The sequence below is a fragment of the Benincasa hispida genome, chromosome 9, assembly GCF_009727055.1.
Source record: "Benincasa hispida cultivar B227 chromosome 9, ASM972705v1, whole genome shotgun sequence".
Lineage (NCBI taxonomy): Eukaryota > Viridiplantae > Streptophyta > Magnoliopsida > Cucurbitales > Cucurbitaceae > Benincasa > Benincasa hispida.
This window is the reverse complement of record NC_052357.1, coordinates 59,394,135-59,413,806: the sequence shown is the minus strand read 5'-3', so window position 1 is coordinate 59,413,806 and position 19,672 is coordinate 59,394,135. Positions and strand designations below refer to the sequence as shown.

General features: G+C 33.2%; 1 long non-coding RNA gene across 1 annotated transcript; it reads right to left on the bottom strand.

Moving 5' to 3' along the window:
* Nucleotides 1-466: 466 nt before the first annotated feature.
* LOC120086105 lies at nucleotides 467-3,172 on the bottom strand. The gene is made up of 2 exons (XR_005484154.1): nucleotides 1,554-3,172; nucleotides 467-674 (listed from the first exon to the last, which is right to left on the bottom strand). It is a non-coding gene; the product is annotated as an uncharacterized LOC120086105 (long non-coding RNA).
* Nucleotides 3,173-19,672: the final 16,500 nt, after the last annotated feature.

Genomic DNA, 19,672 nt, shown 5'->3' with positions numbered 1-19,672 from the left:
ATATGAAAGTTCACAAATTAATCAATACAAAGTAATCAAACTTTAAATAAATATATATATAAATTTCGGGTTAAGTTTGGTCGGCCATTTTTTTTAGGCAACCCACAACCATCCAACCCAATAAAGATAAATAATAATAATAATAATAATAATAATAACCCAACACAACCCAAGAACAAAACTAACCCAATCCAACTCTTACATTTTGAGTTGAGTAGTCCAGTATTCAAGTTGTTGGGTTATTTGAACATCCCTAACCATGATAGTATTTATTGATAATACTAGACTATACCATGACATATGTTGCTTGTCAACAAATGCTTTATCACGACACAATTTTTATTGTCCCTGAAATTCATATTTTTCACCTTTGTATTGTCTATAATTTTTTTTATTGTTATCACTTTTTTTAACTTTATCATTACTTATATAATTTCAATAATCATATTCAAATACGAAAACATCATGAACATAAAAAAGTGTTACATATATAAATTGATCATAAGGTTAATTATACAAACACATCAATTAATAACCATCGGTATAGGTTTTACAAGAAGCTGTTAGGGAGTACATGTACATTACATTGAAAGTCTTACCACAGATCCTACAAAATTGTTATAAATATATCTATTGCTTCATGGTTTTAATGCTCTAACAAATTCTTCTAAAACCTGCTCAGAAAGCGAAAGATCAATCCTAAGTTCAACTCAACGCATCAATATATTGACAATGATAACAATATAAGGTTTTATCGATACAAAGTAATGGATTTTTCAAACTCGCCAATATTGCACAAAGCATTGATGTCATAACCTTCTCCCACAAGTATGAACAACCATAATCAAGTTAGGTAAATATTTTACTTATTTGTTGATGTCATAACCTATACCAACTATACATCCATGTCAACGATCATATTACAATATTCAATTTTCTAACATCATATATTGTAATAAGATTATCTATATAATAAAAAATATTCAAGAAATCCAATTCAAACCATAATATACTATAGTTGCAAACAAGACAATACAAACAACATTCTCCAACATGGTAGTAAACACAATATTACTAAACACAAAATTGCATCATCAGCTTAAACAAGGAAAAAAGAAATTATAAACTACAATAGCTTACTCACAAACAATATGTCATCAATAGAGAAACTTGATTTGTTTCTTTGTTTTTTCTTTATTATGTTTTGGGGGCATGCCTATTGGCCACTTTGACAATACAAACAAGATGGTTTCAAACGGTCATAAACAAATATAATATGTAACAAAATCACATATCTATTGGCTATCAATAAGTTGGTTGCATCCAATTCATCAATATATACTTGTTTTTTTGAGAGTAAACATACCGAACATGTAACAAAATCACATACCTATTGAACATCAATAAGTTGATTGCATCAAAAAAAAGAAAAAAAAGAAAAAAAAAAGATACATTTAAACATTCATACAATAAAATGTGAGTACTTTAATTAGTCTACAATACATAGCAATTAATTATAATTTTAAAATGATGTAAAATACTTGATATCTTACCATTTTGCCACTTCTTAATGCTTCAAACTCTGTGGGTAGATATGTACACATGTGTCATTCTTTTCTCACAAAAATTTATATCAAAATGCAGTCGAAAAAATACAAAAAAAATCCAAAGAACACTGCGATCCTAGCAAAATTAAGTCAAATGTTTTTTGTCTTCAATTTCGTCACTTAAAATTTAGTTATTTTATTTTATTTTATTTTATTTATTTATTATTATTATTTTTGCTAGTTTTAACTTTGTACTTGAATAAATAGTTCATTCATTAGTGTCCATGTTTATTTGATAGAGACTACTTGCATTAGTATTGATTTATGTTTATTTGATAGAGACTACTTGCATTAGTATTGATTTTTCTACCATGTGATTCTTTTTTTTTTTTTTTAAGTACAATTGGATAGAAGGATTTGAACCATATATCTTATAATTTCTGACACATTTATGTGATTCTTTTTTTTTTTTTTTAAGTACAATTGGATAGAAGGATTTGAACCATATATCTTATAATTTCTGACACATTTAGTATATTAATTGAGGTATGATCAGTTTTGTCATGTAAATATTATGTTAAATCTACAACATTGATGATTTTGAGTGTTTTTAAAGTACAATTTGAACATGATTTATTGTACTAAAAAGAAGAATAAGATTTATTGAATCGTTTACGGAGAAAATTTTAAACTTAATTTGACTCATCACTTATTTGCAAGAGTAAAAAAATTTTACAAGCTTTGACTCAAATGGAAACAACCAATGCATTTGTTATGGTTTGTTTAGGTTGAATTGAAGTCCTAAACCTAAGGAAAATTGCAAGCATTGTGAATTTGTGCGACTAAGTTAAGATTTCGATTTCAAAGGAGTGGGTGCTTTTGAACCTCCCAATTTCAATGTAAAATCCTTCATTCTTCTTCTCTAATCTTCGACTTTTCTTTCTTTCTTTGTGTTCTTTCACGGCTCTCTTTTACATTTTCCTCTGAATATTTCTATTAAAAAGAAACTTTAAAATTTTTTTATAAAGAAACTTTAAAAGCTACCATGATTAATTTGTAAATCCTATCAATTTGGTATAGAAATTCTTTGGGGGAAAAACGTTTGTAATCATAATTGATTTATAATTTTTTGATTTACTTTTGCATCCAAATCAATTCGAACTGAAGTGGATGTATTCAATAGACATTTACTTTTGCATCCAAACGATATTTACTTTGCATCCAAACAAATTAGAATTGATTTCAAAATCATTCCAAACAAGGGAAAATAAACAGAGAAAGAGAGTTTACACATGAATTGACGAACAGATGGATGGTTGGAACACGAACCACGAGCCGACAAACTGGGATGATTTCGGACGACGACGAAGGAAACCACCAGTGGCACTGACGAAAAGACCTTCAACGACGATGGAAACCACGGACGAGAAGATCATCGAGGATGGAGACACTTTGCAAGGGTTTCTGACGACCCTCGGCGGCGATGGTGTCTCACAGCGACAGCAGATTCGAATAGGTGGGTTGTGGTTCGTAGAGGAAGGGGGTTTCGTTTTTTCAGGAATGAGGATTTTGATCGTATAATATGTTGATAAGGAGATATTTTAGGGATAAATATTGAATGGTTTTAGTTATGTTATGTTGATGTGTTGATAAAGAGATATTTTAGGGATAAATATTGAATGGTTTCGTATGATTTGTTGATAAGAAAACCACCATTTATTGAATGGTTGATCAACTACACCATGATTTTAATTATGTTTTCTTCCAATAATGTTTAACTTTGTTTAACTCTTCGTGATTTTATTTTTTGCTACCATGATTTTAGTTATATTTTCTTTCAATTTCAATGAAAAATAATATTTTATTAAATCATATATTTTTAATAATTTAATTGATTTAATGATAATTAATAAGTGTCATGAATTTACGACAAGAAAAAATTGTTATGGAAAACATGCTATTAGAAAATTGGCGTTTTCTTTCCGTAAAAAATGCGGTTTTTAGTCTTTTACAACATTTTTTATTCCTTTCTCTCAATTTAGATATAGAGATATGTCATGGTAGCTTTTTTTTTTTTTTTTTTTTTTTGTAGTGTCCTCTCATGGAAATACAAATAAATTTTCAAACACCAATCCTAAAGAAAAAAGATAATACAAACTATTATTTTATTTAAAAAATGCAAATTTTTGGCTCGTATTGACTTTTTTTTTTAGTTCAATTATTGAATTTTTATAACGTCTAATGCTAAGGGGGGTGTATAAAATTTAACAGTTATAATACTAATGATAAAATAAATATAATGATAATAAGCAATCTTAGAAAAAACAACAAATAAATAAATGATTTAAACGGGAAATAGATATGTAATTTAGCTATTTTAAAAAAAAAATCTTAAAAACACTATATTCTATTAAGAATAAAAAACATCAAACTAGAAAGAATGATGAAGAACCCCAGTTTCGTACATAGGGCCCAATTTCTAGGTCCAAATGAAAAAAAAAAATGGCCTTTTAGAAAATTAAGTTCGTAATTTGTTGGCCTTTTGCTTGCATCATGATGAAATTATGTAACAAGTTTGTGATTGCCAAGTACCCATGGAGATCCTCAGCAGTCAATTCTTGCTATCGCTTTCGATGACTTGATCACTTGCTCTCGTTACTTATTCTCTATTCTCATTCCATTATAGGGAGAATTAAACATGAAAAATAAGAAAGAAAAAATGAAACATTATATATCATTCAAATTTAAAATAAATGGAGCAAAAATCGAGAACAAGTAACGCAAATGAGAGTGGAAGCAAGTGTAAGTGTCGAGTGAGCAAGAGTGAGTATCGAGCTAAATGAGAATGAGCAGTGAGAAGTGAGCATCGATGGCACCATGCGTGCTTTGTGTCTTGGGCATGCCCATCCAAGGCATGTCTTTAACAGCCCGACTCCCTAAACTTATATTAGGTCATTATTACATGCATGCATAAATCTCAAAATGACTCTCTCACAACTTTTATTAAATAAACTTTTGTAAAATCTAAATAACTGAAAATATTTGATTGGGCCCCCTGAAATATAAGTTCAAAATAAATTTCTTGAATTTTTATAAATAAAAGTTTCAACAATGGAACTTTAAGTTCAAACATTAAGAATAGAATTTAAAACACTAAAACATGAAACATGAATGAAAGCATCTCTCTGGTCCCAATGGCACGGTCATGGATTCCTTTTGTCATTTGCCAATACGTCCTTGCACTTACCTGAAAGACATAATATAAGAAAGGGAAAAACATAACATAAGAAAGGATGAGTATAAAATACTTAGTAAATAACCCTACTATCAAGGTCAGGCTAAGCATTTATGTCCTCTATATGTCACTCTCTACTAGAACATGCATAAACCTTTACTTTCCATGGGATGACTGACTAGTGCTTAGTTGAACCCACTCCTCCGTAAAATTAGGTGTACCCACAAACCTTTGGTGAATCCCGAAGGAAACACAAACCTCTGGTGAAATTCCGAAGAAGATTACCACTCTGGTGAATCTCGAAGGAAACACGAACCTCTGGTGAATCCCGAAGAAAATACAAAGTCTCTGGTGAAATCTTGAAGGAGATCACCATCTTTGGTGAATTCTGAAGGAAACACAAATCTCTAGTGAATCCCGAAGAAAAGACAAACTTCTGGTGAAATTCCAAAGAAGATCACTACCTCTGGTGGGTATCTAATTACATGTAAGGGTAACTATCACTATCTTAAACATAATGCACATCATAAACATAGTCTGATAGCGAAAAATTAGAAGTCAATTTTACTCCACAACCAAAATCCCGTGGACGCGGTATGCGATGCACGTTCCTAAGATATACATTGATAGTCATGTGTCGATGGTCATGCGTTAACGGATATATGCAATGACCATGCGTCCTACCACAAGTTTTCTTGCATTCACGCCAAGTATAACATGGACGAAGGTTTCTCAGGTAATCCGAGGTCGAACACAGGGACTTGTAGTTATGTGTTTGCGATGATGTGCATGTGGCGGTTTAAATAAAAGAATGGAAGGGATGTTGCTAAGTTAATCCTACTCCTACTCCTATCTGACAGAATACGCAATGAGAATATGCATGAGAGGTAAAGATACAACAACACTTGACATAAAATAAATGTATGGGAAAATAGATAAAATGTGGAGATGATTTCATTGCAACCCTTAAGAGTGACCACAAAGTAACCCTAGTCAACGCAAGCCATGCGATCATGCAATACCCATACAATAGTAAACCACCTCTCGGTACGAATGCTACAGCTTCTAATGCTAGAACGCATGCGATGTATGTACAAAGGTGTCTATAGGACCTACACATAAGCCTCTAATTCTTGTCTATGCGATGATACACAAACAAGGCGACCACATATCATCATACCTATTCCTAGGGTGCATGCGATACAGTATTGACAAACAGAGCTTATCTCTATGTCCCTATCTCTTGCTTATGTCAATCTAATCTCGCTCTCTCGAGCCTAGATTCTAACCTAGCTCTCTCGAGTCATTAGGTTCTTTCTTTAAACTCTCTCTCGAGTAGCTCTAAAGGGGTGTTGGGTACAACATAAAACAAGACAAACGCATGAACTTGGTTGACGCAAGATTGTTACTATCCCTAGTGAACAGTGCATATATTGCTTAATGCGACCAACCACTTACCCTCCCGGGCAGTTGATTGTTGTTGTCTTCACTCATAGACAAGCAATGCGTTAGCCTATAGAAAGGCGTTGCAGCAGCTTCACACTAAGAAAATAAGATTACTCATACACTTGCGCAACGCACACCTCTCGGTGGGTTGCTACATGCTTTATATCCTTAATTCACATGACTAAGTATGCGATACCCAAGCAATCCCAATAAGTGTTGCAATGAAAGTAAAGATGTTAAGCAAGAAGATGGAGATGGAGTCGAAGGAACAGAAAAATGCATTGAAAACAAATTGTATTAATTCCTTAATTCCAAAATGTCATACAATACAATATAAGAAAAGAAAGGAAAAGGAAATGACCGGCTGGAAACAAAGACTTGCTTCTAGCGGATGTGCGTCAAGGCTGCCAGTGGTACCATGGATGGGCAGAGGAGCTGACTCTCTCGAGATCTAACTCCGATCGAAGGCTCCGGTCGACACTCAAAATGGATGAAGGAGGTTAAGAACTCTCAGCCATCTTCTCATGCGTTTTTCTGGATCGCAAGGATCCGCCATAGGCAAACCTTAGTCGAAAACCTTGGATAAAATGAATTTCAGCTCATCGGCTTCTATTTATAGAGCTTGGGTTGCCGACAGCATTAATTGGACTGCTCTGAGTCTAACGTTCGACATGTTCGTCCTTTCTAACCTCTGCCACTAATGGCGTGGTAGGTGAAATGTCAACATTAGCTCTGGATTTTCTCGAGGTAGATGCGTTGATGCGTTCATTTCACCTACCTTGCGTTGATCCATTAGTTTGTGTTATTGCGTAGCCGCAATCATTCAATGGCTGCATTCGCTTAATACCATAACTCATCATGATGACCGCAATCGCCTGATGAGCACAATTCTCATGCAATGAACGCATGAAACTGATCACTACAACACCCATGCGTTGATCGATGCGTTTGCCTTTCGATGGAGTGTTTCTCCGCATGCGGTCGTCTATGTGGTGGTCCGGTTTCCACGTTTGCATTCATTTCCTACATTAGCTAACGCATAATTAATGCAAAATAACGGGTTAGCTGAGATTCGACATGCTGATCGATTCAAACTCTTATTCTCGTGAATTCCTATCATGATCGACGCATATTCTACCTAACAACCTTCATAATTCTAAGTCAAACTTAAAATCATGCTTGTCCTCAAGCATGCATTATACTCAAGAAATTCTAACTCACCTTCATGCTTTCCTTTGCGATGACCAGCTTCTCAGAATATAATTTACACACACCTTTGACCATCACCGCAATGCTCTCCTTTACTTTGGCTGCTTCTTCAAAAAGATCTTTTCTAAGTTTAGATATGGCAAGCCTTTTCTCAAAAACTTTTATTCATTCACCGCAACTTTTTATTTAGCTTTTGAGATTGTGTTCATTCAAAATTCTTCAAAATTTTGTGATGGCTTATTCAAATGCGGCGTTGAACCTGATTACGCCCTTCGTTTTGGCTTACCCCTACGTGTGTCATGTGGGCATCCAACTTCGGTTGCATTCCATATTCAACTCAACTCTTATCTCTTTTGTTTTGGCTTGTACCGGATAGAGGAGTTGTGTTAATGCATTGATCCTGGCGACTTACCTTCGTTTTGGTTTGTCCCCACGTGTGTCATGCAGACATCCAACTACGAGCAAGTGCCTTTCACAACTTAGCTTTTGTCAACATGGGTTTCCCCATTGCGTTGACAGTGGAGTTATTATTCTCAAAATCTCACTTCAATTTTTTTTTTTTTATGATCGCAATATAATGAACGCAATTCTCCGAGACCGCTGCCACCCCCAAACTTAGAGGTTGGCAGCATTCTCATCGCAAAACTGAAAACAAAATTACAAGAATGCGATAATAAATGTTTGAACAAAGGTTTGCACAGAATAAAACTTAAGACTTTAAAAATTTGAAGAAGCTAATAAAAGTAAAGAATGTCTTGCGTTGATTAGTTAGAGAATGTGGTGAACTATACGTACCATCATAAAAACATCGCAAAACAACGCAATCGGAAAAAAGAGAATTTCAAAAGGATAAGGCATACAAGATAACAAGAAAAGACCTCAGGCGGAACAACGCATGTGCTCATACGTTAGAATCCATACGATCGAAGCCTTGCGTTGAAAGGTGAAAAGAATTCTTCTGTTGAACTACAAACCGAGGAGACTTATTGTTGCACCTACAAGAGCAAATGTACCACATCCAAGGAAGCATCCATATATCCAAAATAACAATAAAAATAAAAATATCTTATACTAAGAAAGCTAAGTAAAGATAGAGCAGATGGCGTCCTCTAGAAAAATAAGAGTGTTGTCACCGCAAGGAGTCTTCCATGCAGGAAATGGTTCTCAACTACTTCGGTCAAGTTGCCCTGACCATTGGAACTTCCGGCAATTGTTGGGCGCATGCAGCTGTCATGTGCTTAGAATTACCTTCAAATTTTTTCCGACTGATTGCCCTTCTACCTTTGGGTCAATATTGGCTTTCAGCGCATCGCCTACACTTCAACATTATTTACAACCTAGTCGCACAAGCTGCACTACTCCCAAGGTAAAAAGTTTGCTCGTAGAGACACAAAACTTTAACAAACATTTAGCTGCCAAGTCCACGACAACGGTGCCAAAAACTTGATAGCAGGAAATTGGAAGTCAATTTTACTCAATAACCAAAATCCTGTGGACGCGGTATGCGATGCATGTTCCTAAGATATGCGTTGATAATCATGCGTCAATGGTCATGCGTTGGAGTGATAATGCATTAATGGATATATGCGATGACCATGCGTCCTACCATAAGTTTTCTTGCGTTCACGCCAAGTATAACATAGACGCAAGTTTCTCGGGTAATCCGAGGTCAAACACAGGGACTTGTAGCTATGTGTTTGCAATGATGTACATACAACGGTTTCAATAAAAGAATGGAAGGGATGTTGCTAAGTTAATCCTACTCCTACTTCTATTTGATAGACAACGCAATGAGAATATATATGAAAGGTAAAGATACGACAACACTTGACATGAAATATATGTATGAAAAAATAGATAAAATGCGGAGATGATTTCATTGCAGTCCTTAAGAGTGACCGCAAAGGCAACCCTAGTCAACGCAAGCCATGCGATCATGCAACACTCATACAATAGTAAACCACCTCTCGGTGCGAATGCTACGGCTTCTAATGCTAGAACGCATGCGATGTACGTGCAAAGGTGTCTATAGGGCCTACACATAAATCTCTAATTCTTGTCTATGCGATGATACACAAACAAGGCAACCACATATCATCATACCTATTCCTAGGGTGCATGCGATGCAATGTTGACAAACAGAGCTTATCTCTAAGTCCTTATCTCTTGCTTATGCCAATCTAATCTCGCTCTCTCGAGTCTAGATTCTAACCTAGCTCTCAGTCATTAGGTTCTTTCTTTAGACTCTCTCTCAGTAGCTTTAAAGGGGTGTTGAGCACAACATAAAATAAGACAAACACATGAACTTGGTTGACGCAAGATTGTTACTATCCCTAGTGAACAACGCATACATTGCTTAATGCGACCAACCATTTACCCTCCCGGGCAGTTGATTGTTGTTGTCTTCACTCATATACAAGCAATGGGTTAGCCTATAGACATGCGTTGTAGCAGCTTCACACTAAGCAAATAAGATTACTCACACACTCGCGCAACGCACACCTCTCGGTGGGTTGCTACATGCTTCATATCCCTAATTCACATGACTAAGTATGCGATACCCAAGCAATACCACTAAGTGTTACAATGAAAGTAAAGATTTTAAGCAAGAAGATGGATATGGAGTCGAAAGAACAGAAAAATGCATTGAAAACAAGTTGTATTAATTCCTTAATTCCAAAATGTCATACAAAACAATATAAGAAAAGAAAGAAAAGGAAATGACCAGCTGGAAACAAAGACTTGCTTCCTACGGATGTGCGTCAAGGCTACCGGTGGTGCCATGGTTGGGTGGAGGAGCTGACTCTCTCGAGATCTAACTCCGGTCGAAGGCTCTGGTCGTCACTCGAAATGGATGAAGGAGGTGAAGAACTCTCAGCCATCTTCTCACGCGTTTTTCTGGATCGCAAGGATCCGCCATAGGCAAACCTTAGAAGAAAACCTTGGATAAAATGAATTTCAGCTCTTCGGCTTCTATTTATAGAGCTTGGGTTGCCGACAACATTAATTGGACTGCTCTGAGTCTGACGTTCGGCACGTTCATCATTTCTGAACCTCTGCCACTAACAGCGTGGTAGGTGAAATGTCAACATCAGCTCTGGATTTTCTCGAGGTAGATGCGTTGATGCGTTCATTTCACCTACCTTGCGTTGATCCATTAGTTGCGTTGTCACGTAACCGTAATCATTCAATGGCCGCATTCGCTTAATACCGCAACTCAACATGATAATCGCGATCGCCTAATGAGCGCAATTATCATGCGATGAACTCATGCGACTGATCACCGTAACACCTATGCGTTGATCAATGTGTTTGCCTTGCGATGGAGTGTTTCTCCGCATGTTGTCGTCTTTGTGGTGGTCCGGTTTCCATGTTTGCGTTCATTTCCTGCATTAGCTACAAAGATAGAACATTGAACGCATAATTAACGCAAAATAACGGGTTAGCTGAGATTCGACATGTTGATCGACGCAAACTCATATTCTCATGAATTCCTATCATGATCGACGCATATTCTGCCTAACAACCTTCATAATTCTAAGTAAAAGGCCTAAGATGACATACAAATACACATCATCATGCTCAATGTTCATCTAGCAAATCATATAAACAAAATAATCTTAGTTCATGCTAGCACTCATAACATGCTTCAAAACGTAATCAAGATCAGCTTATTTATCCTCATGCATATCGATGTAAACAGTCTTGGAATCCTAAAAAATTAATCTTAAATTTATCGTTTGGCACAAAGGCGATACTAGTAGTAAGATTACTTACCTCGAATTTAAATTCCAAAATTAATCCAAGAAATCAAAGTCCAACAAAAACTTGAATTAATGTCTCAAACGCTTTGTTTACTCCAAATTTATTCCAAGCTTTCCTCAAAGATTCAAATCTACACATAAACCATAATTTATGATTTAAAATCCAATTTCCAACATTTATAACTAATCCAAAAAGTTCCATAGTCTTAATACTCACCAATTATGTGATCCAAAGCCCCAGAACTTGTTGAATAGTACACTAATGACTTTCAAAAACTTGAATAAATACTTCAAATCTTATAGGTAAATCAAGTTTGGCCCAAAATTTATTGTGTACTAAAGAACCAATCAAGAAATCCAAAGAAAAATCATCAACAACTCACCAAATAAAAATCCGGCAAACGACGTTAACCGGCAAACACATAACAACGAATGACTAAAAAAATATGAAAGTAAAAGAGATTTTTCTCTCTAATTGACCTCCCTTTGGAATGAACTGCATGGTTTTATTTATAAAGGAAAAATACTCCTAATCCTAAATTATTTGGGATTCCATAACTTGAAGTAGTAGATAGATTAGATTTCCTTTTTGAATAAAACATTATCTCTAATTAGGACATCCATATTTTAATTAGAAAATTCATCATCTAATTAATTTAAATTAAATCCAAATTTCTCTTATCAACTTAATTTTAATTAGTTATCTTCTCTAATTTGGATCCAAACTCCAAAATTAAAGAGGACAAAATTTAGAATCAAATGTCTCATTTTCTTTTTAAATTTCAAATCCTTTTTAATTTCAAAATCCTAATTTTTTTCCTTTTCTTTATTTCTTTATCCAAAATAATCCAAAAATTCCAAATCTCTTATCAAATTAATGTCAACCCAATTAACTTAATTTTGGCTCCAAACTAAATTTAGAGAGAACATACAATCCAATCCAATAGTTGAGATAAATTACACCTTCCAGATATTTAATCAATTTAAAAACACATTTTTCCTCAAAATAAATTATCCAATTTTCTCTTAAATTGAATTAAAATTTCAATTCTTTACAAATATATTTTAAATTAATTATCTTGTCTTCTAAATTAAATTGTTAGCCCCAATTTATCAAAACAAAGCCGAAATATTTCAAGATATTTTAATGCAAATTACTTGAAAAATTCGGGATATTACAATGTCAGTCAGTGACCGTATGTCTAAACCATTCTAATCAACCACTTTATATTTACGTTTTGTAAATAGCTTAGCAAGTTTTTCTCAGTTTCATTTTGTTTTTCCTTCAAGTGACATTTTGCCACTTTTGATGTGTAAGCCTACAATGGTAGAATTTTTTCAAAATATACTATAGAGAGTACACATTGTCCTCGACTAAGTATTGTTGCATTATTTGCAATCAAAGCGTTTTTGCAATTGTTACTCTTCAATATTTTTATTAACGATGTCTTCAACATCTTTTCTCTCTCGTGTTTTATAAAAACCATTCGCTCAAAATGTGAGTGGAGGTTAGATCCTATAGCAAAATTATCCGCACCTTCCTATTTTTACACGACTAACTGCTCGCCAGATAAGAGCAAATGTCGCTTAATCGCCATCCAAATTCAAAAGTTTACGATTGTGTGTCTGACAATTTGCAGGAATGTTACGATCATTTCAACTATGTGCTGACGTAAACGTAATGAAAGAAAAAATGACTTTCTACATGTAGAGCCTAATTAAATAGACCTAATTACAAAAATGTCTTGAACTCTCTATTATGTTCACGAATAGCCTAGTGGAATGAAATATTATAAAAAAATCTGGCTCAAATGTCTATATCACCCCCTCGAATTTCATACATTTTTGTTTTTAAAAAATAATATTAGTAAATAGACATATGAAATAAAGATATAGGAAGAAACTATAACATATTCATACGCCTTAAGTGACTTTCCAAACCCGTTTTATTTTCAAAATAAAAATGACTATAGTACATGGTATATATGCGGTTCATTTCTATACTTTGTTTTCAGTTTCAAATATATATGAGTTTATTATAAATAGTATGAGAATGTCATCTATCTTAGTTTATATAGATGGTATATATGATAGAATATGTATAATATATATCTCAATAAAAACGAGACTAAAATTAAAATAAGGAGTATATATATCATATAACAACCTTAAATTTGTATTTGTTATAAATACATATGGAATAAACCTCATATATATGCATAAGATGCAATCCACCAAAATTAAAGATCCTGGGTACGAAAACTATAAAAAAAAAAAAAGAAGGAAAAAAAAGGAAAATTTTTATTTTTTTGAAAACGAATATCCTTAAAAAACTCATAAAACTAAGGGAATGATATCATGACAAATCTTGCAATAATTGAATATAAATCAAATTTAATAAATACTACTTAAGAAGTTTAAAATCAGATGGATGAGAATAAGGGGAAGAAAATAATATTACAAACTTTTAGAAAATAAAATAAAAGGGTTAATTTTGTTAAAAAAAACTCATGATGAAATAATGTAAAATTTATAGGACATTTATGAATAATAATATTTGAGGTATACATGGGTTGGATTGAGGATATTTTTTGAATCAACTCGAATCTAAATATTAAACAAAATCTCTAACCCAACCCAACTTTGAAAATTCGAGTTGGTTCGGGTTGGATTGCTGGTTATAACTTTTTTTTTTTCTTTATTGATTTAGAATACGTAAATTTATATATAATACTTAGCTAATAACTAAAATATCATAAAATTCAAATAGTAAATACCAAATATCTATGATATTTATTACAAACTTTAAATTAAAACAAACAAAAATAATAATTTTTTTAAAAAAATATTAAAAATTCACAAATTCATCGATCCAAAGTAATCAAACTTTATATAAATATATAATTCGAGTTGGGTTTGGGTCAACCAAAATTTCTTTTTAACTAACCCGATAAATATAAAAAAAAAAAGTTCAATCCAACCTAACATAAGAACAAAACTAACCTAACTCAATATTTGCAATTTAGGTTAATAGTCCAAATGGTTCAATTATCGAGTTATTTGAACACTTCTATCCAATATAAGACAACGTAAAAATCTTTAAGAGGTTGTTTGGGGGGCCAATATGAGTTGATTTAAGATAGATCCAATATCATCTCAGTATTTAGGGATCCATTTTTATATGTCATCTATTTCAAATGTCTAGTCTAATGATCTACAAACAATAACTTCAATTTGGAGGGGGTGTTTTATGTCTCTCCCCTTTCCCTCACACGTCTGTCCTCTCCCCTTTCCCTCATCTGAACCTCATTTCTCAGATGACATCCTTCAGATCTCTCTTCTCCCATTTCCCTCATATGAATCTCAATCTCATCCTTCATATCTCTTCTTTTCCCTTTCCCTCCCCCATTTCTCATCCCCATCCCTCAGATCTCTATTCTCTCCTTTCCCTCACGTGATTCCCATTTCTGAGATCTCATCCTTCAGATCTCTGCTCTCCCCTTTCCCTCATGCGACTCCCATTTCTCAGATCTCATCCCTCAGATCTCTTCTTTCCCCTTCCCTCACGCGTTTTTCATCCCCTCAGATCTCTCATCTTAAACCCTCAAATCTAAAATCCTTCATATCTCTTGTCTCAAACCCTATCTTTAACCCACAGATCTCTCGTTTCATTGATTCATTCCCTGCATGCAAATCTCTCGATTTTTTTCATAATTTCTCGACTGATCTGTTAATTTTTGGATCAGTTCCCTTCCTCTTTATTGCTTCATAGAAAAATTCAACTAGCCATTTATTGCTTCGATGGTCCTCCTTTCACTTTTAACCTATTCTACATTTGGATTTTGGTCGTTGGTTCTCTTTTGGGTTATCGATCATTAAATGCATGGTAGGGGCTATTTGAATACAGTGAAGCTCGATGGGGAGAATACCATCCACCTTGGATTTATTTTATAAATCCTAAGAGGCCGATGATGAGTTATTCCATCTGATTATTTCTTTATAAAATCTCAATTTCATGTTGTTATTCTCTGCTATATTTCATTTTTTATGTTCTAAAATTGCAGTTTTTTTTTTCCCAATTTCATTCATCTTGTTGTATTTAATTATGTGTTCCAACTAATTGTGTGTTAGTTTTGTTTTCATTCATCCTATTTTAGTTTTGTTCCAACTCATTGTGTTTAATTAGGGGGTTGTTTCATTCATCCAATGGAATGTTTAACTTGTTTAACTCCTCATGTTTTTTTTTCTTATTGAATGGTTATGAACTACACCATGATTTTAGTTCTATTTTCTTCCAATTTCAATGGAATGTTTAACTTCTGTTTGTTGTGTTTAACACCTCATGATTTTATTTTACTTACTTAATGGTTGTTGAACTACACCATGATTTTAGTTATGTTTTTGTTCAATTCCAATGGAATATTTAATTTCTGTTTGTTGTGTTTAACTCCTCATTATTTTAGTTTACTTATTTAATGGTTGCTGAACTACACTATGATTTTAGTTATGTTTCTTCCAATTCCAATAAAATGTTTAATTTCTATTTGCTGTGTTTAACTTCTCATGATTTTATTTTGCTTATTTAATGGTTGTTGAATTATACCATGATTTTAGTTCTGTTTTCTTCTAATTCCAATGGAATGTTTAACTTATTTTTGTTGTGTTTAACTCGTGATTTTATTTTGCTTATTTAATAGTTGTTGAACTACACCATGATTTTAGTTATGTTTTCGTTCAATTTCAATGGATGTTTGCTGTGTTTAACTCCTTATGATTTTATTTTGCTTATTTGGTCCACCCACTTCTATTTAATGCTTTTATGCTTTTGTTTACTGATTGAACTCCACCCACCTCTATTTAATGCTTTTGTTCGTTGATTGAACTCCTTCTTCTTCTTTTTTTTTTTTTTGCATATACATTAATTACTCAACCACACCATTATTAACTCAACCACTTAATGAAATTGACTGAGTTCATTTATTTATGATTTGTAAAATTAAACCCGAGGCTTGTCAAATCTATATTTAATTTATTCTTATTTTTTTGGGCTTCAATTAATGTTGAACCGCCTACCACCTCTTCTCTTCCCTATATAAACTCCTCCTCATCCACCTTCAATAATTCGAGAGTCTTCCACGCCCAAAGTTTTTTTTTTCCAATTTGGTGAGTTGTTTCCATCAACCATATTTTTCTTTTACTTTTTTCTTCTCCATTTTTTAACTTTTGTTTGTTTCATGAGTGGTAGGGTGTCATTGTGTTCTTTCACCTGTTGAAAGTGTTAAGGTATGGAAAGTTCTATTCTCTTAATTATTATGGTTTGTTATGTTAATGTGTCCATTATTTTTTGTTTCAGCTTTAGTTTCAAATTTGATCTTGCAACCTCTAAACTCTCTACTCATAGATAACATACGAGTAACAAAGGTATGACATTTCTTTCTTAAACAAGTTCCTTTATTAAGTAATTCATCTATTTTTTTTTTTTTTTTTACTAACTTGTTTCGTTGTTCTTGTTGTGCACCCAAACTAATCCAACATTCCATTAGTTTGAGATTTGTGTAAAGCAATATACCAATTTTTACAGTCCACTCCCATTGTAGTACGTTTTTTGGATTGTTGTTGTTTATTTCGTACATTTATTTTTTTGTTGATAAGTATTATATATCGTTGATAATTATATGTTTGTAATTTGATAATTTGTTGGGCAATTTTGTATGCATTTTGTATGTTTATATATCTCAGTAGTTTTATTTATGTCATACAATGACCTTCATAAAATTTTCTATTTTTGTGCATTTTGGCAATTTGGGCAATATTTAATTGTAGATAATTGTAGATTTGAAATATCATAAAATTAATTGTAGGTTTTTTGTTTTTATTGATAAATAGTTATTTCTATTTTTACAAATAAAATTGAATCATAACACGTTTTTATCTTTATTGATAAATAGTTATTTCTGTTTTTACGAATAAAATTTAATCATAACAGATTTTTGTTTTTATTGATAAATAATTATTTCTGTTTTTACTAATAAAATTGAATCATAATAGGTTTTTGTTTCTATTGATAAATAATTATTTCTGTTTTTATAAATAAAATTGAATCATAACAAGTTTGGTAATTTCCATAATAATATGTGTAGAATTAACCACTTCAAATTGCAAAACATTTTCATAATAATAAGTAAAAGGATTTTTAAAAAAAAAAAGAAATTATGATGTTTTCATTCACTAGCCACTTCCAAGTGCATAATTGACATTGAAAAAAATCTTCAATTTAGTTGTTCAAGTTTTGTTTTGAATAAATTAGCTAAATAATATAATAGCTTAAGCTTTTATATATCAAAATGTTCCTTATTATGAGCATTCATCTAGAAATGGAATTTTCAATTATTATAAGATTCCACCCACAAATGGTTACAGGGAGATTAGATGGGGATGGTCCATACGAACCTCTGAGCTTATAGTTATTGGGAATAAGCATTTGTACTTTGGGTCATTCCAACAAGTGAGTGTATAGGACAATAAAACAATACAAACCACTAATACTTGGGTTTATTGTTGGAGTTGTCGTTATGTATATAAGAATTAGTATTAGCTCTTGATGTACCTTCAGAATTTTAATCCATATTAGTTCTCACGGTTTTAGGAACAATTTCAATATATTTCCTATTTTTGAATATGGAAAATGAAGAACTATTTACCATCATACAGATCATTACCACCTCTCAGCGAAAACTATTGGTAGCTTTATCTCTTTCCTAAATAAACATCGTAGAATAGAGAACTAATCATCGCTTATTAGATATCAGATTAAGCAACTGAACTTCTTCCGACTTATTTATGAGAATGACTTATTTTGTCGTGAGAGCACACGAATGGATAGACGGACATTTGCCATTCTTTGTAATATGCTTAGGACGATCGGTCAACTGACCCTACTTAATGTATTGATGTCAAGGAGATGGTGGCACTGTTCCTCCACATATTGGCCCACGACGTTAAGAATCGAGTAGTTCAAAGACAATTTGCACAGTTTGGAGAAATTGTTTCAAGACATTTCAATTCTGTCCTTGCTGCAGTGCTACAACTTCATGAAATACTATTAAAAAAATCAAAGCCCATCATAAATGACTACACTGGTGAGAAATGGAAATGGTTTGAGGTATTAGATCGGTTTTATCAATACATGGTCAAATACTAAAGAACTTTCTTTCAAGAAACCGCAAATATAACTTATTTATGACATATGAACTCAAACAGAATTGTCTGGGTACTTTGGATGGCACATACATCAAGGTCAATGTTAGTTCAACTGATCGACCATAATATCGTACCAGGAAGGGTGAGATAGCCACAAACATGTTTGATGTATGTTCTTCAAATGGAGAGTTCATATTCGTGATGCCAGGGTGGGAAAGGTCCACAACCGATTCTAGGGTGCTTAGGGATGCGATTTCTTAACCTACTGGATTAAAGGTCCCAAAGGGTACATGAAACTTTCCAGGACAACATTTTTTGTGTATAAACTCGAATAGCTTGTCAGCTAACTATTTATATAACCTGTGTAGGTTATTACTACTTATATGATGCTAAAATTGCATAGGGAGAGCTTTTCACGTAATGAAATGTCGGTGGGCTATTCTTCGTGGAAAGTCATTCTACGCAGTGAAGGTCTAATGTCAAGCAATAACAGCATGTTGCTTGCTTCACAACCTGATCACCAGGGAGATGGGGCCAGCTGCAAAGCTGGAAGCATCAGAGGATGAAATCTTTATACCTACTGGATTGGGCGAGGACAATATACAATTATTGAAACATCTGATGAATGGACCAACTTTAAGGATGATTTGGTGAGTAGAATGTTTGATGCATGGGAACAACCATCATGAAGAAATGCTTTATCATTGAAATTGCCTTCTTGTGAATTTAACTTTATTTAACTTTGTTTCATATTCTTGTAAGCTCGAACATTTTTCTTGTTTTTTTTAATGAAATATCTTACGTAAGTTGTACTACTAAATGAAATTCTCTACATATTCCCTTTTTTAATTTAATTAGATATACAAATGCATGTAGCTTAATGGCTAGTCGTGATAAGATAAAAAAATACACATGGTCCAAGGTTGAAGACGCAAAGCTGGTTGAATCGTTAATGGATTTGGTTGAAAATGGGTGGCAAGCTGATAATGGAACTTTCAAACTTGGCTATTTGTTACTACTTGAATGTATGGTGGAGGAGAAAGTTCCTAACTGTGGCATTGGAGCATCGACTATAAAGTGCAAGGTGAGATTCTTAAAACGACAATACACAACAATTAATGAGATGTTGAGCAATGCATGCAATGGGCTTCAGTTGGAATGAGGAGTTCAAATGTGTGGATGCAGAGAAGGATGTGTTTTATTTATGGTTTCAAGTAACCTAATACATTACGGCGTATTTTTTAGGATTGGTGTCCTAATTCTCCCGGAGT